Below are 10,176 nucleotides of genomic sequence, written 5' to 3'. Positions count from 1 at the left end.
CACAATTTGAATAGAACCAATCGTAATGGATGCATGTAAATCGATGGAAGCAATAGAAATGGAAATGAAAGCTACTTCATATATGTTGTAATTCCACAGGGTATTCGAGGTACCTCAACCTCCAGGAAATCAAACAAGTTCTTTAAGGTTCCAGAATACCCACCACAAACGACTACCTCTAGTACATATACTGGAAGGGACCCCTAATTGGATAGCAACGAATAAGGCCCTGGGCCAAACTAAGACAAATAACTAAAGCTGATAAAATCTAGGCCAACATCACAAATTCAGCCAACTAAAACAAACTCAGTAACTCAGCCAAACAACAAAGAAGACAAATTAGCTAAAGGCCCATCAAGCATGCCCACGTTAATTAGGTTCATTATATTATCCACCCCTTCAAAGAACCGTGTCCTCAAGGTTGAGAACACTGATGCAACCCTTAAAAAAATAGAACAAAAGAGATAGAGCAGCAAGTCCAATATCAAAGTCATTGCCAATCACAGTAGTGGTGTTCCTATCGACACCAAAGGCATCAGTTTTCTCATAGATTTGATGGCTCAAGCCTGCTATCTCAAAAATGCCTTCAGCATTGTCACTGATGAGTCCTTAAACATCCATAATAAGAGCCCAAAGTCTGGAACAAGATGCCACACAACTTATAAACAACCCATCTACAATTCCTCTATCACCAATATTGCATTGTCTGTACCGGCTAGCAACACGTACAACTCAATTTCTTCCATCTCCTTCATTGTTGGGTTCATAATATATTTATCATCTGAAGACCGATTCGAACTCTTGCAACCGCTTCTGAATTGGAAACTTCTGAAAGAGCTACTGCTATTCCAGTTGTTGCTTCATACAATGAGCCATGCCAATAGCAGTGGATAAGCGTTTTATAGGAGTTCAACCCAAGGTAAACCTCAACACTCTTATCCAAAATCTTACTCCAAAGTTTACCAATTTTTCCATACACATTTAGAAATACATTAAAATTGATCAAAGTAGGCTTGCATCCCTCTTCTCCCATCTTCTTAAAAAAATTTACAGCCTTATTTGATAAGGAACACATCCTTCTGTCGTAGGGATTCCCCAACTCCAATAAGTGCACCATTTTACTGCTATTGTCATTATAGCCACATGTGTAGTAAGTCGCACCTTCTTTTCTTGTAGCATCAACAGCAGCATGCGCCGCACACTCAACACCAATAAGCAAATCTGATGAACGTGCTCAAGGAGGGGCCAATTGTACTTCTCAGAGAAATTCCTTGCACCACAGTCCCACTAATTCGATAAGCTTGCATTTTCACCATGCTTGTCGCGAACTAGAGCATCGTAAGTATCTCCACCACATTTTCATTGCCCTTCAGAATCTTCAAGACTACTTTATCACGCACGTGATAGTCATCCCATATTTTGTACCGCTTTGCTTTGCTTTGAATAGAATTATTGTCAACTTTGGAGCCTAGAAGAGGATCGCCACTATTCCCAGGATTAATGACAGCATCTCTGTGGACTCCTCCCCCAATTGTGACTCCAACTTGACTGAAAAGGTCTCGATTCAGTCTATTGATAACCTCAATAGGAAGTTTATGATCAAAACCAAGTGGATTGCTCATAACTAAACACTACAACCCAACTCTTAGAGAAGTTGATTGTCCCACCTTGATTGGCCTCAATAGATCTTCAAAGGCTTCTATGTTTAAGACGACAAGATCCTTCCTAGTGACCACTCCTTGTACGTACATTAAAATTATAGCATTCCAAAACCCCACTTCCCTAGGAGGCATTTTCTCAAACAACTCTCTCGCATCAACTAAACAACCAAATACTTTTCTACACTCAAAATTCATCTATGGGAACCATTGAAAGAGAAGAGAACCACTGCCCAAAACAAATAATACTAACAACAAAAAAACTTAAGGGAACGTAGATGAGTGCAACATAAGCACCAAAATGACTCACCTCGTTCACTTTGTCTTCTTCCATGACTGCAGAACTGAAAGTGGAACTGTGGTTTAGGCCAGAGAGGAAGCCGCTTGAGTCGAGAACCACCGTCCGAATCTCCGATGGTTGTCCCACCCTCTTGCAGACATCACGGAGGTGGGCTACAACTGCACCATAGGCTTTGTGATGGGAACCAAGGTGGGCCCCATCTTAAATATCCTTTGCAAGTTTCAGATGAGCCAATTACAGAGCAAAGAAGATCAATGAAGCAATGCAATGATTGAAGCAATCCACTTGGAACGAGTCTAGCAAGAGCTGAATATTCAAGATGGGCTTGAGAGAAGGAGATCCAGTAATCATCCACGTGATACAAGCTATGGAAGAGTGCAACATAAATTAGGGCCTATTATTATGATTATGTGATTGAATGCCTTGGACTTGTTTATTTTATTGAAGGGGCTTATTTTATTAGTTATAGGAATTAGTCTAGAATAATTGGGCTTCAGGATGTTTGGCCCACATATATCTTATTTCTTATGAACAAGGGTTTTTGGGAAGGCCTTGTATTTTGGCCAGGGGCTAATTTGAAAAGTTACATTTTAGGAACTAGGGTTTCAAGAGTTACTGTAGTCGCGTTACTGTAGCCGCATTACTGTTCATCCAGGGGCATTTCGAGTAAAATGGGCTTTATTTTGGCTAGGATTTTACTTAGGTTATGGTTTAAATACTCTTTGTTGCCTCATGTTAAGAATTTTATGAAATTTGATAAATTTATTTATTGTGAGTTGAATTTATCTCTCTTGTTCTTAAATGAACTTTTAAACTTATCGAAGGTAAATCACAACTTTTGTGGCGTTCCTCCTTGTAATCTGGGTTCTTGAGACAGGTACTTCAACGGATCTAGATTTTAACATAATTTAGGTTCTTGAAACGAGTTCTCGTCGAGTCTAGATTCTCCATCTATTGACTTAATTTTGGATTTTTTGAGTGAGTTTTCAAATTGATTGTGGGTTCAAGGGATTCCATTCCTACGGGTTCATATCATTTGGTATTCAGAGCAAGGTTTCCAATTAGGTTTGACTCTATCTTTTAATTCTTATATCTTTAATTTTGATTATAGGGCTTCATTGTTCTAGGGTTGTAAAAAAAAAAAAAAAAACAAACAAAACAAAAAGTAGGCTACCAAAATTCTTAGGGTTTTTGGTGTGGCTGATTTGCATCACCTAGGGTTTCAAAATTATGGAGTTTCTTTCATCTCTAAGTTTGTCAATTGCTTGGAGTGCCGTTCCATTGTTTATCTTCTACTTCATTGTCAATTCTTGTGTGTTTGAGTTCAATTGCTTGATTTTTACAATTGTATTGTTGTTTGTGATTGAATTAGAGAAAAGAAAAGAAAAAAAAATAGTGTTAAATGGATTAAACGTGTTGCATGAACGTTCGTGAGAGTATCATTTGTCATTCATTAACTTGTTGCATGAACGTTTGCGAGAGTATCATTTGCCTCTCATTGCGTTTGCATATAATTAGAGTGGTCATTTTGATGAAAATAAGATTTTAGATGAGTTGTTTAAACATTTGTGGGAGTATCACTTGCCATTTATTGACTTGTTGCATGAACATTTGCGGGGGTATCATTTGCCTTTCATAGACTTTGCATATAATTGAAGTGGTCATTTTGGTGTGAGAAAAACTTTAGAAGTGTTTCACGAACATTTGTGGGAGTATTGTTTGTCATTTATTGAGTTTACATATAACTGGAGTGTTCAAGCTACTATTAAATTTTCACCTTCTGAAATTGTTTATAGACTTCATCCATTTACTCTTTTAGGTTTAATGCCTTTACATGTTGATGACAGGAGTAGCTTGGATGGATTTTTTCAACTTCATGAACAAATTAATGATAATGCATATCAAATGAATCTTCCAGATAAGTATCATATTTCTACTATTTTCAATGTTACTAACATTTTGCCCTTTGATGCAGGTGGAGATTCGAGGTCGAATCTTTTTGAGGAAAGGGGGAATGATGGGAACCAATGTGGACCCCATCTTAAAGATCAATTGCAAGTTTCAGATTAGCCAATTACAAGATCAAGAGCTAAGAAGATCATAAAAATGCAAGGATTGAACAATCCACTTGGAATGAGTCTAGCAAGAGCTGAATATTCAAGATGGATTGAGAGAATGAATCTAGTGATCATCACATGATACAAGTTATGAAAGAGTGCAACATAATTAGGCTATTATTATTTATTGATTGAGCTTGATTGTTTTTTTATTAATGGCTTATTTTATTATTATAGAATTAGTCTAAATATTGAGCTTCAGATGCTTGCCATATATATTATTTTTATGAACTAGATTTTGGAAGCTTTTTTTGCAAGGCTAATTTGAAAGTTATATTTTAGGAACTAGGGTTTCAAGAGTTACTATAGCCGCATTACTGTTCATCCAGGGGCATTTCGGGTAAAATGGGCTTTATTTTGGCTAGGGTTTTAATTAGGTTATAGTTTAAATACTCTTTGTTGCCTCATGTTAAGAATTTTATAAAATTTAATGAATATATTCATTGTGAGTTGAGTTTATCTCCTCTTATTCTTAAATGAACTTTTGAACTTATCAAAGGCAAATCACAACTTTGTGGCGTTCCTCCTTGTAATCTGGTTCTTGAGACAGGTTTTTCAACAAGTCGAGATTTTAACATTATCTAGGTTCTTGAAGCGAGTTCTTGTCGGGTCTAGATTCTCCATTCATTGACTTGATTTTGACTTTCTTGGGTGAGTTTTCAAATTGATTGTGGGTTCAATGGATTCCATTCATGCAGGTTCATATCACTTTGTTTGGGTGAAGCCAAAACGAAAAGAGGAGCACTGCTTCAGCTCGATCAGGCGCTCTGTTTCGTACGACACTGGGGTCATGACTTTTGTGGAGGACTAGCGCATGAGGAGGCTCATTGGAGTCAAGAGCAAGGAGTTTCTCATCGGGGTCACCCTCTTCGATATCTATATCGACGGCCTCAATTTGGGTAAGATCACCCCCGCCAATCCAACTGGCATCTCTATGTCGTTCCCATTCTTGGTGTTCGAACTCGACGAGTGGAAAAGTGGGAATGGAGTTTGAGCGAGAAACCATCTCTAACACTACCCTCGAGAGAGAAAGAAAGAGCTTGGGTAGTTTGTGTTTATTTAACGTTGGAGAAAAGGAGCCGAGACCATGAAAATAAACACCCCTAGGTCGAAGGTTCCATACAGGTGTGATTCAGTTGTGGTTGTTGAAGATAGAGTAACATCAGAGACAAACAGTGATTCTGAAGAAGCCCAAAGAGCTAGATCCAGCGCCATCAAGAAGCCTTCTGAGGTTCCTTTACTATGATTAGAGCCGGCGACCTTAGAGACTGCAGATAATTCCCCCAGGTCCTTCGAAGACTCGGAGATTTCACCAACAAGAACTGGGATATCTTCTATAACTACTAATTTTCCATTTCCTCCCATCGAATCTGTAGCCCCTTCCATTTCCTCCTTTAATTCGATAGCATCCAAATTTTCGCTCATCTTCATATCAAGATAGAGATATCCATCCTCAAATACCCTTGTTTCTCCCAACGTAACATCATCTTTCAAGAGGAATTCTCTGTACATCAATTTTTGTTGCTCCAATGGATTTATATGTCTTCCATATGTGTATTCAATATTCAACTTCACGTAGTAAATAGTGTAGGAAGATTCAACTAAGATTTTCAAATATTTACCGTCTAGAGACTTCATTGTAAGCACCCTTTCTCTAGGATCTCTATATAATTATCATAGAGTGCACAGTGATGAAGTTTTGCATTATTCAATTTTGCCATATCAGAATCGCCGTCTCTAGATACCACTTGTTATACACCCCACATTTGAATAGAACCAATCGTAATGGATGCATGTAAATCGATGGAAGCAATAGAAATGGAAATGAAAGCTACTTCATATATGTTATAATTACACAGGGTATTCGAGGTACCCCAACCTCCAGGAAATCAAACAAGTTCTTCAAGGTTTTAGAATACCCACCACAAATGACTACCTCCCATACATATACTGGAAGGGACCCCTAATTGGACAGCAACGAATAAGGCCCTAGGCCAGACTAAGGCAAATAACTAAAGCTGATAAAATTTGGGCTAACATCACAAATTTAGCCCACCAAAACAAACTCAGTAACTCAGCCAAACAACAAAGAAGACAAATTTGCTAAAGGCCCATCAAGCATGCCCACGTTAATTAGGTTCATTACATCTTGGTGCTTCATTAGCCTCGAGACCCTTTATGAGAAAATAAAAATCAAAAGAACGGAGAGAGAGAGAGAGAGAGAGAGAGAGAGAGAGAGAGAGAGAGAGAGAGAGAGAGAGAGAGAGAGAGAGCACGATGGGAGAAGATATATAGAAGACAAAGGGAGAAGAGAGAGATAGGGGCTTACCAGAAGAGAGAGAGAGGTCGTGCGGTGGGATTCTGAGAGAGAGGTCGTGCGGTCGCCGGTGGAATTTTGAGAGAGGTTGTGTTGCGGGGGGGGGGGGGGGGGGGAGGGAGGGAGCTACGCCTAGGGTTTTAGTGCGAAGAGGAAATGAAGAATCCGAGGAAGGGGGTTTGAATTCGAAAGCCCGAGGGTTTTAAGTTGTTACCACGTAAAACGACACCATTTTACCATATAAAAAAGACGCCGTTTTACATGGACTACGGGTTGGGCTGACGTTTTGGCCCTTTTTGGCTGGCCTATTGGGATTTTTTTTTTCTAAACCCTAATTCAAACCCTAAAGGCCTAATCTAGATCCTAAATCAATTTTAATCTATGTTCTAACCCTAACTTTTTTATTTATAGTTTTTATAATTCTTTTATCACTTAATTTTAATTGTTAGTATTTATTATTAACAGTTATTATTTAACTAGTGTCTAATTACATGTTATTATACTATAATATTATATGTTATTAACTCAATCTAATACTTTATACTAATTTCTAACTTATAAGTTATTCCTATAGTATTTAATAGGCTATTAGTATTATAGACTTGTACTATAGTATTTAATTACATGTTGTTCTACTAAAGTATTACATATTATTATATTAGTTTCTAACTTAATTAATATACTAGACTTAGTATTCTATGTTTAATGTTATTATACTAGTGATTATACATTAGTATACATGTTATTATACATTAGTTATTATATATTAGTATTACATGTTATTATATATTTGACCATTGGTTATTATACATTACTATTATAAAGTTTTAAATTTCGTTCAAGTGATGATTCCAATTTAAACAGAATGTTAGTTACCGTGTTGAATTGAGTTGCTTAGGATGTCTTTGTCGAGGAAATGATGAGCTGGGTGCTTTGAATTCTAAAGTGGTTTGAGTTGAGATCACAAAGTTGGTCTGGTGCAGAGGGAATGTTTGTTTTCATTCTAGACGAGATCCGTATAAAAAGATCCAAGATTTTATTCTGCTTGGTGTGTCCTAGACACGAAGTTATGAATGGATATATGCTTATAAACCGACAATACGACATTAAAAAACCAAAGTTATGGAGTGGCCTTCTTTAGGAATTTTGCAACAAAACAAAAGCTATACTATACAAGCAGATTTAGGAAAAAAGTACTGTTATTCAATTACACTTCCATCCAATATACACCAAAACCAAAACCAACTGCCCAATTGAGCTATATATATATATGTATATATATATATATATTAATATCAGTAAATTCACACAAATATAACAACATCAAATATCAAACATCAAAGCATCACTGTCGATGGCAAATAATCACTTAGCTGAGGCATGGGATTCGCAAAAAAGGAAGCTCCATAGGACCATAAGTATGGTGGAGGGACTCAATTAAACATGGGCAGAGTTGTGGGGCTTGGACTGAGTTGTAAACCAGAGACAGGAGGGAGTAAAATACTAAACAGAGGTTTCAGATTCTTTCCAGAGTTGTAAACCAGATTGTAAAATGCATAACTTTGCCAACGGTAGGCATAACTTTCAAGTTTCTAAAGATCACTTTTTTTTGGCTAATCACAACAGCACAAAATGGCTTTGGCTGGTTGAGTAACAGTATAAAACGGCCATTTTGTTGTCGTTTTCAGGAGAACCGAACTAACTTTGAGAAATTGGAGTTGCATATTAGTAATTTTCTCTCTAAAATCTTGCAACATCGTTTGTTTCAACTGTAATCGATTGGTTACTAATAAAAGCAGGCAAAGATCCCCATAGTTTGGAGATTGGGGTAGAACCCAAACAAACCGGCATTTTGTAATGCCTGTGTTTCACAAGGCCTAGAACCAGAAGAGCAACAAAGTGTGCAACCTCGGCCCATACATGTTAACAAGGTCAAAGATACGGAGGAAGAGATGTGTGGTTCAAATAAATTTCTTTTTACAGTTCCTACAACGACAGAAATAAAAACAAAATAAAGTTGAGAAATGAAGCTAAACAAAAGGTTCAGCCCCAGACTTTCTTAGCTAAATAAGGTGATTGATGCAAGAATCAAGAGAGTTGTGGCTTGTCTCTTTTTAACCATATAAGTTAGAGAAAAGATATTTGCAACCATAAATTGTGCAACTATCGCATAATCACTTTTAAAAAAATGAATAAAACATGAGACCCACATAAAAAAAATTAATTTTTTAATAGTGGACCTTACTCTTTTTCAAAACAATTATGCGGCGTTTACATACTTCACGGTTGTATGTAGAATTACTCATAGCTTTTATACATGCATAATGTCTCGTCTCTCAACGAATTGGCATCAAACAATTCTTATCACTGAAAGAGGTAGTGATTCCTTTATTCCTGTGCTTCATTCTCATTTTTTTAACCACCAAACTGGATTTTTTTTTTTTTTTGTACATTTCCATTAGTAGAATGCCAGAGATTCACTCTCTATCGGGTTATCCACCCCACTCCACGTTGTTCAATCACATTTGCTAAGGAGAAGGTGGAGTTAACATCCAAAAAAAAAACAAAAAAAACAAAAACAACATTACAAGGCCTTCGGCCCTCCTAACAAACAAGGGTGTTCTCCCTCAGCCGCTTTGTTGCATTACATGTTGACATAAATCCTTTTCATGCAGATGAGGCTTATTTTTTCATCCACAACACCCATTGATATGATTGGACATGATACATTAGATCTAATCTATAATAAAAACAAGTTTACAATTTGATGTAGCAGTATTCTCTTTGTAAGTATGGGCCTAGTAATTTTGCTATCAGTCAACCAAGGAAATAATTTTTATTGATTGAAATGAATGACTCAGGATGACTAAACATGAGCAGCTGGCGAGAGTCCCATTCCTAACCAACAACATCAATTTATAAACTAGAGCTAAAAGCCAAGTTTCAAAACAATAGCAAATAATAACTAATCCAGCTTTATTACCATCTATTGCCAATGCTTATTATCTACATGAAGCTCCACTTGCGTCAACGCATATCCTTGTTGATAATCCACATTCTTGCTCTCCAACGACCACGCTGAGAATGCACTGCTTTACCTGTCAACCTTTAGTAATAGGGTGCATTTGTGATCTCCCACAGCCAACCACATCTAAGTCCACCACCAGATGAACCACCACGGCCTGAAGTCAGACAGCCAGCCAGCTAGGTTTTCTTCAAGCCATATGGACCTGCTTCCTTAACACACGGGAAAAATGGAAGAGAACAAACAAGAAGGAAAGAGGGAGCGGGACAAGGATAGGAACCCGAGGATGAGGAGAAGGAAATGGAAGGGGACACTGTTGAAAGACTAAGGCCCCGTTTAAATACAAAAACGGTTTCATCTCATATCATCATTACAACTTTTCCAAATTACCATACCAAATATAATAAACAATTCAACTTTTCAAATCTCAAAACAATAATAATATTAAAAAAATATATTTTAACAATATTTTATTCAACTTTCAACTTTCATCTAAAACCATCTCATCTCATTTCGCTATCCAAACGGGACGTAAGGTAGAGGTAGAAACAGGAGGAGAGGAATATGGGAGGGGCAATCAAAGGAGAGCATATGAGGGGAAACTACCCATGACCGAGCGGTGTTCTCATGTGCTGCTGATACAGGAGTAAAGGGGAGTAAAATGTTCGTGGTAGAAAACCAAATTCCGAAATAGTCTCCCAGATAAAATAATTCGAACTAGATGTACTACTTCTATAAAATTCAAAGGAAAACATAAG

General features: G+C 37.2%; 1 pseudogene; it reads left to right on the top strand.

Moving 5' to 3' along the window:
* Positions 1 to 1,500: 1,500 nt before the first annotated feature.
* Positions 1,501 to 5,070, top strand: LOC121265748 (annotated as a pseudogene).
* The last annotated feature ends 5,106 nt before the right edge of the window (positions 5,071 to 10,176 follow it).

The sequence above is a fragment of the Juglans microcarpa x Juglans regia genome, chromosome 5D (assembly GCF_004785595.1).
Source record: "Juglans microcarpa x Juglans regia isolate MS1-56 chromosome 5D, Jm3101_v1.0, whole genome shotgun sequence".
In the NCBI taxonomy this organism is placed as follows: Eukaryota; Viridiplantae; Streptophyta; class Magnoliopsida; order Fagales; family Juglandaceae; genus Juglans; species Juglans microcarpa x Juglans regia.
Note: the sequence above shows the minus strand (reverse complement) of the source record. Positions and strands in the feature narration are given on the sequence as shown.